The sequence below is a fragment of the Pleurodeles waltl genome, chromosome 9, assembly GCF_031143425.1.
Source record: "Pleurodeles waltl isolate 20211129_DDA chromosome 9, aPleWal1.hap1.20221129, whole genome shotgun sequence".
Classification (NCBI taxonomy): Eukaryota; Metazoa; Chordata; class Amphibia; order Caudata; family Salamandridae; genus Pleurodeles; species Pleurodeles waltl.
The window spans coordinates 1074614375-1074635615 of record NC_090448.1 but is presented as its reverse complement, the minus strand read 5'-3'; the positions used below and the strand labels follow the sequence as shown (position 1 = coordinate 1074635615).

At 44.5% G+C, this 21241-nt stretch overlaps 1 long non-coding RNA gene across 1 annotated transcript in view; it reads right to left on the bottom strand.

Moving 5' to 3' along the window:
• Positions 1–15270: 15270 nt before the first annotated feature.
• Positions 15271–21241, bottom strand: part of LOC138258780 (uncharacterized) — a 167476-nt gene continuing 161505 nt past the window's right edge. The window contains exon 3 of the long non-coding RNA XR_011198565.1: positions 15271–17090. This is a non-coding gene — a long non-coding RNA (uncharacterized lncRNA). The remainder of the gene's footprint in view (positions 17091–21241) is intronic.

Here is a 21241-nt window from a genome sequence, read left to right as displayed (position 1 = left end):
AAATACCCATATATTTTGATGCAAAGCAGATGCATTAAGATTGCCAGACCAAGGGTCTCATTTACAAGGCCCTTGTGCCGCTGCTGCACCATTTTGTTTTACGCAGCGGCAGCACAATATCAACTCCATATTTACAAAGTGATGCTAGAGGCATCTAGTGTCAGTTTTAACCCCCTGTGTGTAATTTTCCCTTAGTGTCCGATACGGCTGCATCAGATACCAACAATGATATTCAATGTAGCCATTCCCTCTTAAAAGATCATGAAGGACTGACGCAGTCGTATTTACAAGCTTGTAAAAAAATGACGCCCCTTTGCAAAAGTTGTGCAGTCTCTAATGCGTCAAAAAACAACCCCTGGTCAGACGAGGCTTAAAATTGATGTATTGGCAGAGGTGTATAGGAGGAACATATCTAAATCACCCTGGCAAGCTCTAGGACACCATGGACCCATTCCTACTGCAGCTACCACAATCACCACAATCCCCATCACCTCCACCATCACCACCACAATCACCACCACCCACACCACAAAGGCAGCACAGGAGAAGGGAGCACATATATCAACAGCATAACTCACTAATTTGACTCAGGGAGGAATAGGTAATCAACCATTACTATCTGAGGAGGGAGTCCATCGTACAGCTTCTACACCTGATTGTGCCAAGACTACAGGCAACAGTCGACAGGATCATCAACAACCCACCACAGACAAAGCTCAATGGTTGTGCTTCAGATGCTGGCCTCATAGTCCAGACAACTGCAGGCCGAGTGGTCAGAATCTCACACCCATCATTCTCCTCTGTACTGAATGCCACAATCTGGCTGACGCCACACCACATCCTCTTCCCCAACACATAGCAGCAGGATATCAAACAAAGATTCTATGCCATCACTGTGTTCCCACATGTGCTAGATGCCATGGACTGCATGCATGTGCAACTGGTTCCTCCTGCTACAACTGCCTATCTTTACCACAACAGAAAACACACCCACTCCATCAACGTCCAGGCCATTGTTGACTATTGTGGGTTGATCACTAATGTTGTGGCAAAATATCCCCGGCAGTGTGCATGATGCATACATATTCCACCACTCCACTATCAACCAATGATTACAGGATGGACAACATAGGAATGGCCTGCTCGTAGGTAAGCAAACAGCAAGCACCTAACAAACACAATAAGAAATAGGAATGGGGGGCACAATACACAGCTCACTATCTCCCTACACAGACAGTGACTTCAAGATAAGGGCTGTTACACATACAAGCACCATGTGTCATGTTACATATGCAATGCAAATCACCCTGTCATACTTCTGAATACATCTCAACCCAGTTTTGCAGATGTTGCATGACGTAAAGGTACACAGACATGCATGCCAGGCAGAAAATGTGGCCAACATCACTGTGTGCAAGGGAAGTGTACCATGTCCACTGGGGGGTGTTCCCATGCAACAAACATGGGCCATCAGCTGTGTCAAGTGCAGAAGCACCAAAATATTGTGTACCAATTCCCCTTCTCAGAGATGTTGTGCAGTGCATGAAGTTGTGTATGTGGACTGCAGAGGACCTCTCCCAAATCTTCAGGGTCCATGTGTTGAGTGCACAAATTGGGCACAATGCCATCACAGATGTACACAATATTCCTCAATTTTGACATGCAACCAAGAATTGGAAAATTAATGTTGTGATACCATGTCATTCAGTTGATATGTGTGAGTGCATACTGTGTGGATGGCATCACTTCAACTGCCCTGGACAATATGGTACACTCAAAGGCCTGTGCCAATGTAATGTCTGGGGATGACCATGGACCCATGCATGTGTCTGTGTCAACCATGGCCAATATGTTACCACCTACCACGGGAAGCCCTACAAAAAAGAATCATATCGACATTCTGTCTCCCTACCCATGTAATGTGAACACATAACATTGAGTCAGCTATAGTGGACTATAGCGATGGGAAATAGCCACCACCAAAATCTGCTACAAAAATATGGCATTCAGGATGTTGGATTGTATGATGTATCTGCTCATCCACTGCATTGGACCTCACATATATTGATTAAACAGGCCCCTGTAAACACCATGACACTGTCATGATTGAAGCATCATGTCATTATAACTAGGAGAAGGGCATGACAATACCATTACACATAACAGACATGGGCAGGACTATACAGTCATCATTAACATTGACACTGTCTCGTTTAAAATGTCTGCTGACCATGGATATGGTATACAACAGTGGGTAATGACCCTATATGCAAATACACAGACAAAGCGGGAGAAAGCATACAACCAGGCCCACATCCAGAAACGTAATGATGTTGAGCCGACCTTTGGCATGCTTAAGGCCTGGTTTCGATGCCTGGATGTTTCTGTAGATAAACTGTTATAGTCCCCCCCCCCCCCAACCCTGGTTTGTAAATTTATTTTGGTTTGTACCAAACTGCACAACATATGTGTGCACACAAATGTCCGCTGGGAAGGAGATGAGCAACTGGAAGCTCCAAGGGAGGAGGTGGAGGCAGCATATGATGACAACATCTAAAACACAGTGGCAGGTCCGTACAGACGCACACACATTGTGCAGAATTACTTCACATACGTACATGTCAGTGAATGTATGATAGTGCTTCAACATGAAAATAAATGATAAAATGTATCATATGTCATGGAGTTCATGTTACAGTTCCAGTAAAAAATAGCTCATGCACATCCAGGAAAACATAAGTAAGCCACAACAGTTGTCAATCAAGTGTGAACACTGTCATCATCCTCAAAGTGTTTTCATGTTATATCTTGCAGATGGACCGAGCCTTACACCACTGGATAGGATGAGGGCTTCAGTGACCCTGATGCTACCAGTGAGTGTCATCTCGCGTGTCTAATAGGTAGTGCAAGGATTGTGTGCAATGTTGTATGCTTTCTGTAAAGTCATGCTCAGAGTGCATCTATTCAAAATCAAACTCCATATGTTACATATGAATCGGGACAGGAAGGTAGAGTTTGGATCCTTGGTGTGCAGTTGCCTCTGTCTAATGTCAAGGAGGATCCGATTACTATCACTGAGGGGCCACAAGTTTACCGGTATGACGAAAGAGCAAAGACTACAGTGCCAGGATCTGTGAACATATGTGATGATGGATTCAAAGGTGAACATAGCAGGGGTAGTATACATAATAAATACACATATACATATATGTTGTTGCTCACAATGCAATCTATATCCGACGTGTTTGGCTAGCCCACATAGGGTGAATGAGTCACAACTCAGTTAGGACTGTAGGGGCATGTGTCAGAATTACAGGGTCTCAACAAGCCATTCAGAGTGGCCTCATGTAGTTTGCAATATATGTTCCTGCCACATATGTTGTGCCACAGAACCATAACAGAAAATTATGTTATTTTGGAACTGAGGAACTTGTGAATAAGGTCTGTAGTGTAGCAGGACACTAGGGGAATACAGATGAAGTGGCCACTCATGTGGTGTGATGCCCATACTCTATGATGGATGGATCAACATTGCTATCTCCAGTCATCATCAAAGATGGCAATTTGTGCTGGACCAGATGAACGTCTGCATAGCATAGTCATACAGCATGCCAATACCCAATCCATCTTCAGATAGTGATGGCCACGATAGTCTCCAAAATGTACTGCAAACAGGAACAGACTACAAAAGGCATTAGCCATAGCCATCCCAAGATCCCTGTGCAGATGAGATGTAGGGCATGCATGACACACCCATAAAATGGTTGTGCTGAGTGTTGGTGTGCTGTAAGGTGACATTAATATCTCACACACACGTATAGGCAATGGGCTGCGTAGTGGGACATATGCAGTTACTTAAGGAGTATGCAAGAGCTCGTGGCACAGCCCACCATGTACTAACCGGAGCTAATGTCGGAGTTCTTTCATAAATCTCTGTGTGATCTAAGTGAACTATCCCCCTTCTATTCTCACATATGATACCTGGCAGATGTAGATTCTATGTAGCAATGTGTCTAGATTTGTGTCTTTACCATATCAGGCACCCAATGTTGTGATACAATACATGTAATTCGCAGTCCTTGCTCATCCTATTTTGGCTAATGCCAATAGAGTTAAGGGCATTGCAGGATTCAGAAGGGACAGTGATGATCAATACAACATGAAGTGTGTGCCAGACCATTGCCACAAAACAGCATTGTTCCTCAGCATACTCAATGCTGACATGGTCATGCCTAGATTATTCAATGCAATGCATTGCTGTTTTGTAACATTTGCTTAGCCTTGGTACTTTGACCATAGTAAATTGGGAGATGATAGATATTATGCAGATGAACACTTCGACCTTTAAGATGTATTTGGGATGTATAAAGTGCAACTTGTTAGGCCTGAAGATAGTATTTACATGTCATGGTTGACGATCATTTACCAAGTTAACCTTTGTATGACATGCTTTATTTTTTATTACACAGAGAACATGACTGTCAGGAATTCCACAGCAGCAACTAGAACGTACCTGTATCAAACTCCAAGACACCAAAGAATGATAAGAGCCCAGCGATATCCCAATTGGTGGCATGGAAGGCCATCCGCAAAACTGTTGTTGAACGCTATTCTTTGCATGTTTGCAGCACGCTTCGACTTTGAGAATTCAAAGATGGTGGATGTCCCAAGGAGGTCAGCCGTCTAGTCTTCAAGCACAAGCTGGATATCCTGCTTGTGATGCATATGCTTGCCTTGGAAGGAGGAGCACTTGTACATTTTCAGGCGCTGGGAAAGTCTCTACAGCACGCCTGTTTTTCCTCACAGAAAAAGACTTCCATCGTCAGGAACACTTATGAGCATGTTCTTGTCAAGAGGCTCCCATATACCAGAGTAGTGTCTCAGTTCATTGTACTGCAAGGATTGTCTGTACCTTGTAGCACTCACAGTTCAGAGGGAGTTTGAGTCTCAGTTCTGCAAATAATAACTTTAGAAGGTCAGGAAGAGAATATCTATTTGCAAGAGACATTCACAGAAAAACTTTGCAGTCTATTTGTCCTGGCAAAACATTTGTTTTATTAAAGACTTTAATATTTCACGATTTGACATAATTTCCATGTCTGAAGAAACAATACCTTAACAGCAAATGAAGTCCTCACTTTCAGACTGTACCACTCACTCAAATACTACTACGACAAATTGTTATACTGCTGCAATGTTAAATCCTCTATTACATTACTAGAGATGTAAAATTGAATTAATTAGAGATAGAATTAATAAAGAGAAAGAGAGGAGCACATGTCTTGCTCTATAGGGGTATGAAACACTGATGTATGTTGAATAGAAATAGCATTTCATGAAATTAGCATCTAGTTAAATGCAATAGAATGTTTATATTTGTTTTCCTTTACAGGTAGCTGTTACATTTAGCCCCAGAGAAGCATAGCAACAAAGAATTCCCCCGTGATGCAGTCTCTCTTTTTTTGTCCACTTCCGCTTTTCTCCTCGTTGATATCTCGCGCCAATTGTAATATAGGGTCAGGTGGAAATTGTTGAAGGGGAGTTGGGTCTAGCTTCTGCTCCCGAGGAACCCAGCTGTTCAGTACTGACACTCCTGACAATGACCTCTGCCCAAAAGAAGCAGCACCAGCGAAGGGGGGCATTAAAGGCCCATTTGCAAAGTGCACAAGGCTTTCAGGAAGATGGGCAATACCTTTGAGAAGGAAAAGGCATCAGAGGCCCAGAGGGCCTTTCCACAAAGTGTCCCAACAATGGAAACTGAACCCACCAGCAAGGCTTGGGGTAAAAACAAGGGTGGGTCTGCAGGAGCAGGACCATCCACCTCCACCAGCAGTCATACAGGCCAAAGTGTATCCTATGCTCAAACCCAAGGACTGTCACAGGACTTTGAGCAGGACATGGGTCAAGAAGCAGTAGACCTTAAGTTTTGTGTTGCCAGCCTAGAGCACAAGATGGACAGTATGCACATCCTGCTCCAGGAGTTTAGGCAGGCCATACAGAGACACTAATGGGCTAGAAGAGCAAAAAAGGTCCTTTCTTCCCTTGCCCTTGTAGATAGTTGTTTTTTTTGTGGGTGTTTTTGCATATCTTAATTTAGGTAAGTTAGTGCAGTGTGGGATAGTTTTAGTACGTTGTAGTTTTTAGTAAGGGTGGGTACATTTTTAGGGGTTTGGTTTTATTATGAGTTTTTAGTGGGTGGGGGTTGATGTGTAAGTTATGTGCTTATAAAAATAAAAAAATACCAAAAAAACTAAAAATGTAAAACAAATTGCAAACATATGTATATTTGTTTAGGCCTAAATGTTTAGTTAATATATGTATAGATGTAGTTACTGTTGTCTATGCCTGCAGATGTGTTTTAAGGGTGGTGAGGGGTTGATGTTTATCATGTGACATTAAGGGGGTGATTCTCACCCTGGCGGGCGGCGGAGGCCGCCCGCCAGAGTTCCCCCCTCCAGAATACCGCACCGCGGTCATTAGACCGCTGCGGGTATTCTGGGTTTTACACTGGGCTGGCGGGCGACCGCCAAAAGGCCGCCCGCCAGCCCAGTGTAAAACAACCTTCCCATGAGGACGCCGGCTCCGAATGGAGCCGGCGGAGTGGGAAGGTGCGACGGGTGCAGTGGCACCCGTCGCAAATTTCACTGTCTGCAATGCAGACAGTGAAATTCATTGTGGGGCCCTCTTACGGGGGCCCCACGACACCCCATACCGCCATCCTGTTCCTGGCGGGCGAACCGCCAGGAACAGGATGGCGGTATGGGGTGTCTGAATCCCCATGGCGGCGCAGCTCGCGCGCCATGGAGGATTCAGAAGGGCAGCGGAAAACCGGCGGGAGACCGCCGGTTTTCCACTTCTGACTGCGGCTGAACCGCCGCAGTCAGAATGCCCTGCGGGGCACCGCCAGCCTGTTGGCGGTGCCCCCGTCATTTTAGCCCTGGCGGTCGACGTCCGCCAGGGTTAGAATGACCCCCTAAATGTATAGAATGAGGTAGGTTAAGTTAAATAGTTGTAGACAGTATTTAGCATAAGGCAGTTAGGTTAGGTTAGAATAGTTAGGTTTTGTAGGTGAGGTAGTTTTAGTGACATATATTTAAGGTTTTACTAAATGTTGTTGTTTGCTACATATGAGTCTCATGATTTCCTATGCAGGCGTTACCATGAGCCAGATGTATCAAACTTTTTAGCATTCGCAAACAGTGCGAATCGTAAAATGTGGCCGTTTGTGAATGCAAAAATGCCTTTCACGATGTATGAAAGGCATTTGCAGTGCACATATAAGGAATCGCTAAAATTGCGATTCCATGCATCTGCAACATCAATTTGCAGGTCGCATTCTGAGTATCGTGAATAGCAACATGATATATCGAATCGCAATCTGCGTAACGCAAATTGCCACCTAGAATTGTGAATCGCAGATTGCGATCCGCAAAATCATGTCGCTATTTGCGATACGCAAATTCCGTCTCGCATACTATGCATCAAAAATTCGAAAATACAGATTATTCGCAGAATGGCCTTTTCCACATGCAATTTACCACAAAGTGAAATCAGGTGGTAACCAGGTGCAACCTATATAAAGAGGCCCAGAACGACTCAGCCTGTTTTCCACAATGGCCGCACTCTACATGATGATGAGGAGGATGAGGATCCTCGCAGGTTTGAGAAGTGGGAGGAGGAGACAGGAGCGCATTTTCAGAGTGCGCATAACCCTTTTTGACCAGACAGAGGAGGAGATATATGAGAAGTACAGGTTCAGCGCAGCCATGATACTTGGCCTGATAGCCGATCTACAACCCATATAGCAGCACACCACTCACAGGACCAATAGTATACCCACCCATGTGCAGGTATTATGCTCCCTGCACCCGTTAGCCTCAGGGAGCTATAGCAGCAGCTAGAGGGGTCTCACAGAGTTCCCTCTCACAATTTTTTAATGCATTTCTCAATGCCATGCTGAGCAAAATTCAACAGCACATAAGATTCCCCAGAACCCCACAGGAATTACTACAACCAAAATTCGATTTCTACCAGATTGCCTGATTCCCACATGTAATAGGCACCATTGATGGGACACATATAGCTATCTGTCCACCTTCGGCCACAGAGTATGTTTATCGGAACTGTAAAAATTCACATTCCATGAACAAACAAGTAATTAGCAATGCCTCCAACATTATAATTGATCTTGTGGCCAGATATCCAGGTAGCACACATGACTCCTACATCTTTCGTCACAGTGAAATTTACACAAGACTAGTAGCTGGGGAGTTTGGCGAATAATGTCTACTGGGTAATGTAATAGTTGACCATGTCGCATTGATGTAAATGTGAACTAACTTATAACTAGCACTCATTTACTCTCATGTCATTCCAGGAGACAGTGCATCCACCGTGCAGGCATTCATACTGATGCCCTACCTGAGTCCTGCAATGCCAGCCTAAAGGAGGTATAATGCTGCTCACAGGACAACCCACAGAGTTGTGGAGAGGACCTGTGGCCTGCTGAAGAGCCGCTTAAGATGCATCCACAAGAGTGGTGGTGTACAACACTACAGCCCTGAAACAACATCGAAAATTGTGGCTACATGTGCTGTGTTGCACAACATTGCTAAAACGAGGGGCATACCTGTGGAACCCACCGAGCCGGACTCAGATGAGGATGGTGATCCCTTGCCACCCTTTTACCCAGTAGACAGAAGCAGTGCAGCAAAGGGCAGACAAAGATGTGCTGACATTATGTGCAACCATTTCTGACATAAGTAATGAAAATACCACGTCTATTATATGTATTGCTGTAGGTAGCATCTTCATTGCCTTCACTTCAGGTTATAGATGTGTGATTAGGAAATAGGTATGCACTATACACAAACAGGTGCAAGTGACAGTGTCACACTATTAGCATCATAGTATAACTGTTTTGCTACATGTTAAGCTAGTCCCCTACACCCCTCATCATTACTTCCTACGTCCACGCTCTCCACTTGAGTGCTCAGTGGCCTTGGTGGCACCTCTTATAGCGGGTTCAAAGACAGTACTGTGTCTGGTACTGCGATGCCTAGGGTCCATCACAGGGGCTGTGAGACTGCTAAGGCTAGAGAACTCCTCACTATCTCCACCACCCAGTTTGCTGTTTGTAGCACTCTGTGCTGTCTGCATTGTCTTCAAAACATTGGTTATTTGCACCAATCCTTATGCAACGTCCCGACTGTAATGTGCCATCTCCACTTGTATGCCCACAGCATGTCGTGATATTAAGGCAGCTGAGGTAGCGAGCCGATTGACAGATCTGCAGAACCCGTCCAACCTGCCCATCAATTGGTGATGGCGCCTATGGTGGCTGACACGCTCCTGCTGGATCACAGTGCAGAGTTCCCTAATGGCATTTGTCATCTCCTTTGTGTTTTCTGCTGCTGTTTGCTATCCCTCATGCAGCTTGCACATGTTTTCATTAAGAGACTCTAACTGCTTGTGAATTATTCCCATGTTGTTATTGTGAGACACCAACTGCCTGTGCATTGACCTCATGTGTTTACATTGCAGGCGCTGTACTTTCAGCATGGAAGCTTCAAGGCCGCCAAAGAGGGAGTGGGCCCTCTCCTTCATCAGTTCACTGTCTGCCTGCATCGTGACACCTCCTGAGGGGAGTGGATTGACGCTGGGGCAGGGACTGCTGTCTTACTGTGATTCTAGCCTCTGGGGGAGGTGTGGGTATTTCATCCGGCATTTCATCAGAGTCCAGGTTATACTCTGGGAGAGGTAACACTCTTGCCCTGCATCTAATTGGTGCAATAATGAAGAACTCACTGGTGTTTTAGTTGGACTGTGGCTGTGTTTCGCTAGCCCCCACATTTCCACCTTCTGCTGCGTCAGGGCCCTGAACATCTACAACGACAATGTGCAGCATGTCATTTTTGATTATTTCACAAACAGTTCCATAATATTATTTAATGTACACTAACATCGTATCTCTAAGAGTCTTTTGTGTTGTTTCTCAATTTGGCTGAACCCTATCTTGCTATTTATGTCGTAGTTTCACTTTAGGGGTACCACTCCCATAAGGCATTGTTGTGTTGTATGTAAGATGAGGCATGGACTACTTGTCACACTGAATCGTGCTAATAGCTATTTTCTAGGGTGCATTTGTACATGCACATATGGGGAGACACATCATACTGTGAGGTGTCAATGTCAGTGGCACCACTGTCAGCTTCAGGAAGCAGTGTGCACTCCACCATGTCTTCCATTGATGTGGAATGTGTCTGGGTGGGTGGTCCTCCCCTGTGCTCCTTGCCTCCTTTAGCTTGCTGGCTACCATCTATTTGGCACGGGAACGCAAGTCATACCATTGCTTGCTTATCTCCTCAATACTGTGGTCTGTAGGTGTGACCACATTTTCCTCTTTGTACTTTCAGCCACCTGGAGTGAGTTCTTCCCAAAAAATTTTGTTGTGGTTCCTGACCACCTCCTCAGTGAGCACCTCCAATTCCTGCTCACTGAATTTGACCTTGCGCTTCCAGTCACCTTTCTTTTTTACATTCGAATCAGTGGCCATGTTGCTGTTTGATCCTGGCTGGCTCACAAGGCTGCCTCCCTGGTGCTGGGCTGTGTCCCTCTGCCTGCTCCTGTGGGTGTGGCTCCTGGAAACAGCATGGGCTGACTCACTTCCTGGTTGTGATGTCATCAAGCTGTTCGGGTTTTCCATTTTCGCAATTTGGGATTTTCAAATACTGATTCACCACTATTTTGTGATTCGGTATTTGTAATTAGCAAATTGCGTTTGCGAATTTTAAGAAATCGCTATTACCGACACACAATTTTGATACATCCCATTTTGCATTTCTTAAATAGCGATTTCTTAAAATTCTCTGTTCAAGAAATGCAAACTGGAAGGTTGATACATCTGGCCCCATGTCTGCTCAGGTAATGTTATGTACATGTGTTTGTCTTTGCTAGCAGTAGATGACTACATGTAATCACATGAGCTATTTACAAACATCATTGAGCAGTGTACATGACAATCTGCGTGTGAATGGATACGCATTCCAACACTGGTATTCATATACAGTTGCTCTTTGTAGGTAAGACATGGGGCATGCATTGGTGGGATGGTGTTGTTATTGCACTCACACTAATCCAAGGATTTGTAACTCATACCCTGATGCCAGCCCCCCTCAGGCTCACGCTTGCATCATTTGCTTATCACAGCAATGTTGTTTGGTTACTACTAATCCATGCTTAGACCAGACACCTGTGGTGTGAGTTACATCAGCTTTCACAATCACTCCAATCACTGCATGAGACCTGTTGTACTACATGCTTGGGTGGCTCAGTACCTGCTTGTTAGTCATAGTCAACATACATCATGTTCAGCAAATATGTTTCACTCTGTGAGGCTTGGTCTCTGGTTCCAATACTCACATTGTCATCCTTCATATACCCACTCAGGACTGCGCAAGCAGCTGAGTATTGTTTTTGGTGCCTATAGCGAATTGGGCTGAAACATTGGTGTACAAGATTGTTTTGTAGTGTTCAATAATCAGTTTTTTTGTTGGAGCTGGATATTCAAGTTCGTATTGTAGGAATTCTTGGGTCTGTAATTTGGAATCAAACACATAATCAACATCCGTGGCCATCAGAGATGTTGCCCATTAAATCCAACGTGAATGCAATGCTTTAGCGTTCAGAACAATTGTTTTGGTAACAGCCTCAAGGGCTGGGACTAAGGATACAACATTGATGTGTTTCCCTTGGGCCAGAGGTCTCTCTTTAAGGACCGCCATCTGAACAGCAGTGAAAATGTTCTCATTGGGAGCAAAGCTTTGTTCGGCTGTATAATATAGGTGTGATTTATATGCAATTGGGACTGTCTCACCCTCATTGAAAGTCACATAGGTGAAACCAATGGCACCAGCAATTACTCTGATGACCAAATTATTTTTGTTGTCCCTTGTGTGTAAATGTTTTGCTTCAAGCATGTCTTTTTGTAGTGCTTTAAGAATGCATGTGTGTCTGACTGTCCACAATTTGCTGGTAAAGTCAGGACGTATTAGGTCATATAATGACTTAATGCGTTGTGCATAGTCTGTAACATAAGTTCTGCCAACATTCAGGAAGCCCAACACTGATTGAAGCTTCTTTATTGTATTTGGTGGTTGCATTTGTGTGCATTTTTCTAAAAATTGGGGTGCCAGGCTCTTACCTTCATCCCACAACTTGTATCCCAGAAACAGGACAATGAGAAAGGCTAGTTTTGTTTTTTTGAAGTTAAATTTGGAGCCAATTTCGGCAAATCCTACAACTCGGGCTACCCGTCTTAAATGTTGTATGAAGTCATCATCCATGAGGTAAATATCATCCACATGAGACAATGCCTCAGGGTCTATGACGTGTAATATTGATGTCACACGAGCTGAGAACAGTCCAGGACTGTTCTTGTAGCCTTGTGGGAGTCTGCGACATTTTTTCTGAGAGCCTAAAACCCTGAAACTTGTTAAATCCCTACTTTCAGGCACTTTGTTTTAGCATAAAAACCTGTTGGATATATCCAGGGTTGTTTTGTATTTTCTTCCAACATTGTTGTTTATTAATGCTGTACTATGTGCATTTTGTATAGCATATGTTTTTGTGTGATTATTTAAATGCCTATAGTCTAAGACTCTTCCATATGAGTGGTCAGATTTAACCACTGAAAATAATGGATTTTTCATTGATGAGTCTGAGGGTTCAATGACATCCTGATACTCTAATTGTGTGAGGATTTCCCTCTCTGGGGCTTTTGCCTCGTATTTTATTGGATGTTGAGGTTGTGTGTGAGGTTGGGATTTTATTGGTATCATGTGGTAGGGAGAATCTTTGTCCCACCCGACATGATTGCGATATAGTGCTGCACCACTGCCCAATCAATAGCATATTTTTCAACAAGCTCTTTCAGAACAAGGGGTGAGAAGGATTTTTCAATAATGTTCTCTCCATATGGGAGATCTCGGACAAATACCGTTAGGCAATCTTTTTCGGACAGTAGAATATCATAGAGACGACGCGATCCCAAAAGATGACGTCTATTATGCATTTGATGTCCCCCTCTAACTAAATAGTTACTTCATACACTCTATTTGGTGTGGAGACACGCATGCCCGCAGTCTCTACTTGTAGATAGTCATCAGTTGCTTTCACCTCAGATGCTCTTGAAGAAAGATCATGGCACACTATTGTGACTTCTGCTTCACTGTCTAGCAGTGCTCGCGCCCACTTCTTGTTCTTTGGTAAAGCCCTGTTCTTGAGTGGCATGTCGTATTGCAACTGCTGTCACTTTTTTTTTATAGTGGTTTTGTTGTGGAAGTTTCTCTTCTTTTTTCACAGAAACTTCTGATGAGCGTTGGGACTCCTCTCTTGGTTTCACAAACTCAGTCCGCTGATCTGACCGCCCATCTCTCTCACTGCATTTTTCCAGTGAGTCCTGAAAGGAACAAGATTGGCATGTATCAGTATACTGATATCTGTCAGGCGTTTTTATATTATCCCCATTTCTAAGGTTGTACCTGTTTTGTGGGGGCTCCGAATGCGGAGATTCTCCCCTTTCTTTTCTAGGTGTTTTTTTTTTTTTACCCCAGTGTTTTTTCACCTTCAGGTGTTTGTTTGGCAGCATCCTTATTGGATCTACCTTGTACTTGTGGCTTAGTTGGTCTGGCTCCCAGACTATCTCGACCTATACTGCAGCATGTTTCAGCGATAATCTTTGGCAGCTCCTGTTCTTGATCTTGTACCGGAATGTCACAGAGCTGCATGCGCACTGTTAGTGCAACTGCTTCCCCTTTAATGTTACTTAATATTATTGAAGATACTGTGGAAAAATTACCTATTAGTTGCATCCCCAAATCTAGGGCTGGGGCAGCCCCGTATTGATCTTGAATTTGTTTCAACACCTCCGGAAGATTGGCAAGCATTGGTGTTCTGTGTGCGGTTGACTGGAGCGTGGTAAATACCGTACCCCATGTATTTCAGTTTTCAATTGTGGGAACCATCCCAAAAGGCAAGAACATTGTCAAAATTCAGTTTTTATCCTGAGGTCCCATATGGGGAAAGACTGCTTCCAGTGCATTTATTTTTTGAGCTAACCAAAACAGAATCTCCTCCCATTTGGTGGGTACTTTACCCATGATCGGATGTACAGTTGCAGGATTCATACCTGGCGTTGCTGCATGTGCTTGCGCTGGAGCAGCTCATGCTCGGTATATGTTTAATGTTTGCATAACAAATTGTACTAGCAATCTATATATTGTTATTATTTCTGTTATATGAGCAGTGAACCTCAGCTACTGCCAAGACTGCTGCCTTGGGATGTGGTGTGTATATGTCCAATAAAGTCTAGGTCAGGCCAGAATTACTCAATGGGCCTAACTTAACAGGTAAAATTGTATAGGGTAGGGCACAATCAAGCCAAATATTGTGGTCTTGATATGATAAAGGTATTGTTAAATATGCATAAGCACTGTACTGTGCAGGTGGATATTAATGAAATGTATTTGTGTTTTCATCTACTGCTGGAAAGGTGAGCCAAGAATAAATTAGTTCTGTTCAGTAGGCTGCATGATCTTCTACAACAAATGTAATTGGACCTCCCTGCCAATAAATGTGCAGTGAGGGGGGCCTCTCATATTTACTGCTATTGCTACCCGTTGAGGGTTCGCCATGTTATTGATTTATGCGTTCACAGAGAAGGATACCAACTGGGGATCAATCCTTTTATGGTTCAAGCTAGAAAAACCTACAGCTCAGGATAGGTCTCACCAACCTAGCTGAGGAGGAAATCCTCAATACCATGGACGTCTCCGTATATAGTATCGAGGTGTCTTTAGCCTGCAGTGAGATAGAGATACTTAGGAAGATCTGTTTTTCATGCCTGAACAAACGTTGGTAGCGCCATGTCACGTAGGTTCTCATTATGGGGCTCCTGGATTTAGGCAGTAGGATCCCCTGGGTTGTGTGAACTTAGTACAATTCCACAACAGCTGACACTTGTCGGCCTAATCTGGGGTTTCCGGCTCACTAGCAGCGCCCCAACTCTGACCGAGATGATTGTGACAACCGAGCCCATGTAAGGTAGACTCCCCATGGAATCGTGGTACATCAGATCACATCCTGTTGTCTCAATTACCAAGATCTCACTCAGGCAAAGGCAACAAAGTCAGAATATATTTAAATAAGCATTTCTTAAAATATCTGCATCCTAGATAAAAGCATATGCATAGCAATAACGAGGGTGATCAAAAAACAATAGGAGCAGGCAGGTGACTAAAAATGTAAAACACAGAAACAGTCCTACCATGCTGACTAAACAGGGGGTGGTGGATCTATAACCACTCACCTACGCTAAGTATGAGCACAGCATACTAAGCCTAATCTGCCCTTCAGGTTTCCCTCTGGGAGAACATTATTCCTCATACCTGAAGAAAGGACCTGAAGTCTAAAACTACACCGTCCCCATCTGGATCAGGGCTCAGTTGTCTAAGCAGGTAGCTGTAGTGAAAAATGTAGAAATCAGCATAAAGTTGTGGTCATCTGGCTGGAATCTCCCTCTAACATGTCTGGGACAAAGGGGTGTTTTATAATAAAACAGCTGACATTCTAAGTAATGGTTCCCACATATGAGTGTATGTGTTTCTGTGAATGCTGGAGACACAGCATACCATGTCTGTCAGCAACCCTATCTGTCTGTAGCCTTGAAGAAAGCACAAAGTGAAATACATTACCTTCTAAGAACGTGATGCTTTCCTAGGCGAAAGTTCAACGAGACAGAGAAAATAAAATAGCACCGCTAAAGTAACTATTGCTAGAAAAATAAAGCAACACTGAATACAATGTAACTGTATCAAAGTGCACAGCTGCAGGCCTAGTTAACTAAAACAATGTGTCTAAAAAATGGCTATAATAGCTACACAACATGTCCCCTTAGAAAGTAATTTGCTTCACACAATGCAACATGTTCTAATTGGTCCTGTTTCAGATACACATACAACACACAGATTGTAGTTAGTGGTTTTAGTAACATTTCCTGGAATAACAACCCTAACAGACTGTTCAAGCCATTGGATGTCCAGACAGAGTCCATGGGGAGAACATGTAATCGGACGTGTGTAGAATAGTGAGGAGGAGGACAACATTGCCATTAGGGTAGATTGGCCAAAATATCAGTCCACAAATGTGAGAGGACAACAGAAGGAGCGTCCAATTGAGGACAGTGCCAGTTGTTTTGACAATGGCATGATCTTAAGTACAGGGCAGAGGAGAATGCGGGTATGTGCCACAGCGAAATGCTACCAGGCATTTTGTCTGGTGAAGCATGTTTACAGTGCCTCTGATGACAGGGGTGTTGTAGGTGTTGAGGTAGAGGGAGTCACACACACATCAGGAGTTGAAGATATGGTTTCCTTGTCCACAGCAACTTTCATCTGTGGCAACACATAAGACAGAGCAGCAACAGGAGGAGGATCTTCTGGTTTTACAACACAGCAGCAAAGTCACAGTGGTAGACACCCATGGTGGCAATGATGGAGTCCTGCTTCTGCTCGATGGACTCCAAAATGTTGGTGATTGTCCCCAGATTGTTTGAAATGTTGCTGGTGCCACTTTGGCAAGGCATTTGCTCATGCAGCTGCTTCATGATACCAGCAATGACAGCCAAGGACTGCCGGGGGCCATTGAGTTGAGAGTAGGTGCCTCGTATGGTGGCTGAGTTAAGTTATCCTTATTCATACTGAGGCACCTATGGACTGCTTCTGGGGTGCCTGCCATGGTCTATATCCCTGCCTGCACCTACTCCTAGGCTCCTACAGCTGTCTGTTAGAATGTAAATTGTGGGTCCTGGGAGTCCAGGGCTCTGGCTGGGCTTGCAGGTGGTGTCTGTTGGATGTTTGTCAGATCAAGTGGAGACCACGCAAAACTGTCTAGCCTCCACACAACCAGAGAAGGTGTCTGGAAAGCACTCAGGATTTGCTGGAAGTTGTCCAGATGTATGCTTTTCAGTTGGTCATTCACGTCATTGGAAAAGTCAAGTCCAATCAGCTGGCCAGAAGATATGGGTTCATCCTCTGCAATGAGAAAGAGATATGTTAATGGTGATCTCTGCTAGATGTTAATTATCAGGTTGACATTCATGGTTTCAGATGTAGCAGTTTCAGTGCAACAGTGATGTGTAGTACACCTGTTAGGCATGGCTATTGATGCAAAATGTCTCTGTATTTCCGTTACAGATGGCAGTATCTCTACATTGTTCTCCTCAGCTCTGTGTGCTTAGTCTGAGGGGATGGGCCCTGTCCTACTGAGTAGATTAAGATCATTGACATTGCCCCATTTCATCATGATCAGAGTTGTTCTGCATATGGTCACGCCATGTGAATCAGACCCACGTCAATTTATGTGTACATGCCTGCTCTGAGTACCCACTTCTGGGTTCTCGTTCACGGGTAAGTGCCACACAGTGATGCTACCCAGATAATACTTTATTTCTCACATGCCTACGACACATGGATTATGTGTGACCATATTCAATGCTGCTACATGTTGCTTTGCTATAGAAAGCTATTGGTGAGGCATCACCCTACATGGTAGTAGTGGTGTAAGTAGTGGCAAGTACCTACATATGATTCCCACATGAGTAGTCCCACCCATTTCAGCCTAGGTTCTTTTTATGAGTCCTGTCGTTTGTGATGGCTCAGTGGTTCTTGGTATCCTATGTCAAGTCCCTGTTTGACATCCTCTAAATTTAACAAGTGGCACTGTGAGACAATGTGGCATCAGGTTCCCTTCCCACACATGCTACATGTTCCCCCTGGTCCACATGACATGTAGGTGGTAGTGCCCCAATGGGCTGTTCTCTTCCACCCCCCAGGTGTGACACAAGCATTGCATGTATGTCTATTTATGTAGCTACAATGCAGTACACATGTCCATTTCCACCTCCCCAATATGCACAGTTTCCCCATTCATACTGAATGTAATTTTGACATGCACAGTCAGCACTTACAATGCACAGCAGTGGCCCACCAGGCCCAAACATCATCATTAGTTTTTTACACACATGGTCCTGTGGTGATCATCTCTGCATTCCACACTCCAATTGAATAGTTGTGAGTAGTTCCTGTGTTCCGTTCCATGGCAGTTGACACCTGTGTGCACTCACCCTGCATGCCAGGTTAGCTGGGTGCAATACAGTTTAATTCAGGGTACTATTGTCTCTACCATGTCCCTATGTGTGGATACCCCCAATCAACACACCTCGCGCTGTGGGAGATCAGTGTGCATTACATGTCTTTGTTGTTAACCACAGAAGTTCCAGGATACTACCCTTTGGCCTACAGACAGTGTGCTTTACCGCTGGGACATAGCTGCCTGCACCGTATAACATTGTCTAATTGCCATATTGCCCCTCATTGTGACTTACCGTGTGGTTCTTTTTGCTCACTATATGCTGCACTATTATGTCCTGGGACTCCCTTCACCAAGTCGCAGAGATGACAGCTGACACCTTCTCCAATTCATCCAGCTGCTCCTGGGGTGCTGTACTTCTATCTCTGGTCTGCAATGCTTTCTTGCGTTGCTGGCCAGTTTCTTCTTTGTCCTTCCATTGCAATTGTGCCAGGGCTTTTTACAGTCGATCACTGTCCTCTTGATTTCTGCCACAGTGTTGACCTTGTCCACAATGGACTGCAGTATGGCCTCTTTCCTCCCTAATGGCAATTTTGAGGTGACGAGTAGCTGGTATTAGTGCTCCATCACCTCAGTGATCAGGATGTTATTCTCCTCCTCATTAAACTTGCACTCCCTCTTCCTCGTCCCCTTCACGTGGGAGTCTTTCTGGACATCCTGGCTGGTACTGGGGTTATTATGGTTGTCCTGGGGTCTCTTGTCTCCTGGGTTCTGCATGTCAGCATTTGGAATGTGTCCTGTTGTTTTTTTTTTTTAAACTGCAACATTTTGGAACAATTTTTTTATGCTTTCAGCAGTCAAAAGTGATACTACGATCGCGTGCCTTATTCAGCCTAGTGTCAATTTTGGAGCTGTAGCATCATTTTTGCTTCTGAAGTGGCGCACAGGCTAGCATCATTTTTTTACACTGCCAAGATCCCAAGAAAATCCAGTGATATACAGCGCACATTCACCTCTTTACCATGGTGTTGTGCATGACACAAGAAAGCCTTGTTTGGGTGCCAGCGCAGGAGATAAGAGCATCATCAGGCCAATCATAGTAGGTATATCTCTGTGCTAATTTCCCCTTTTGTGCAATGCAGTTCAGTATATTTGAATGTGTACAAAGTAGTAAATCTGGGTAGTTGTGTTCTGCAATGACCAGCAAACCTAATATGTGCTGATTTGTTATGGAAGCAGTGAATCGAGTTGCAATGCTTATTTTTTAATCTTCAGGAAGATCTGTGCTAAGCTTTGTTATATTATGGGAGTTTTCAGTGGTATTTCTCTGTGCCACTTCTACATGAAAGTCATAACTTTTGCAACACTTTATGCATGGTATAGCATCATGTAACCACAAGAGTGCTCTCTACATATTATGTGTGCTGGAAAATGGGTTATTGGTAAGGGCAGATAAGTACCTACACCTCGCAATAGGTCACCAACCTCCACTTAGGTCCAGTTAGGTCTCAGTAATTTAAACCTAGCTCAACCCTTGGTAGCTTGGCAACGAGCGACAAGGCTTAACTTAGGAGACAAACTTAAAGCATTCAAATATCATATATTGATTTCGGCTTCACCCTCGACTCCTCACTCTACATGTCAAAGCAGGTCAGCGCCATCTCCTCCTCCTGCTACAACACCCTCTGCATGCTTTGCAAAATTTACAAATGGATCCCAACAGAAACAAGAAAAACAGTAACCCAGGCCCTTGTCAGCAACAGACTTGACTACGGCAACGCCCTCTACACCAGTATCTCATCCAAACTCCTCCAACGCCTCCAACGCATCCAAAACGCCTCCGCCCGACTCATCCTCAACATCCCTCGGCACTGCCACATCACCCCCCACCTAAGAGACCTTCACTAGCTCCCCGTCAACAAGAGGATCACCTTCAAGCTCCTCACCCACGCACACAAGGCACTCCACAACACCGGACCATCATACCTGAACAACAGACTCAGCTTCTACACCCCCACCCGGCATCTCCGCTCCGGTAACCTCGCCCTCGCCTCCGTCCCCCGCATCCGACGCAAATCTTCCGGCGGCAGATCATTCTCGTACCTTGCCGCCAAGACCTGGAACACCCTCCCGCCGGATCTATGACAGACCCAGGACCTTCTTTCCTTCAGAAAACTACTCAAGACTTGGCTCTTCGAGCAGTAGCAGCGCCCACCCCCCCAGCGCCTTGAAACCCTCACGGGTGTAGTGCGCTTTACAAATTAATTGATTGATTGATAAAACAGTAATCAAATAAAACACAGGAAGCAGTGTAAAAATCCAAAATCAATTTATAAAAATAGTAAATATTTGTAGCTTTAAAATGTCACAAAAAGTGAATAAAATCAGATAAGGTGAACCGGAGATATTAATTTTTAAAGAATTATTGCTTTCTAGTGCATAGAAACAAAAAAGCGCCAATCTGTCGTTCTGGTCACACCTCGACCGGGGCAAAGCCAAAGCTTAAAGCCAACCGTGATGGAGTCCGGCTCGGCTACAGCCCGCAGAAGGCCTCGGTCAAAAATTTACAGTAGGATTTAGTCGTTTTTCGGGAGATTTTCTTTAGCGGGACAAACCTGCCAGTCCAATCCGACCTCCTAGAACTCTTCCTCGGATACGCGTTGCAGGAGCCCTTGGTGGAGATTTTTACCTTCGCACTTAGTTGTTTTTTCGAGGTGAAAATCCTTTGACTGGGGCAAACCTGTCTTGATCTGACGTCCTTGGAGCCCTCTCTGGATACACTGCCCGGGATGTGCTAGTCAACTTCTTACGTTCAGAGGTAGTCACTTTTTTAGAGATTTTCTTCACCAGGACGAACCTGCAAGTCAGGTCGGGTCGTGGTTGAGGCAAGCCAGCTAGAGTTGCTGCGGCGGGTCGGTCCCTCTATGGAGCTATTTTTCCAAAAGTTCTCCAAACTTCTCCAAACTTCTGGATCTTCTTCCAGATGTTATTTTAAGGTTCTTTTGAGGTCCACATTTCACCCCAAGGTTCCAGACGCTCTGAGATGCTCCTTGAGGGTGCGGACTACAACTCCCAGAATGCACCTGATGCAAAC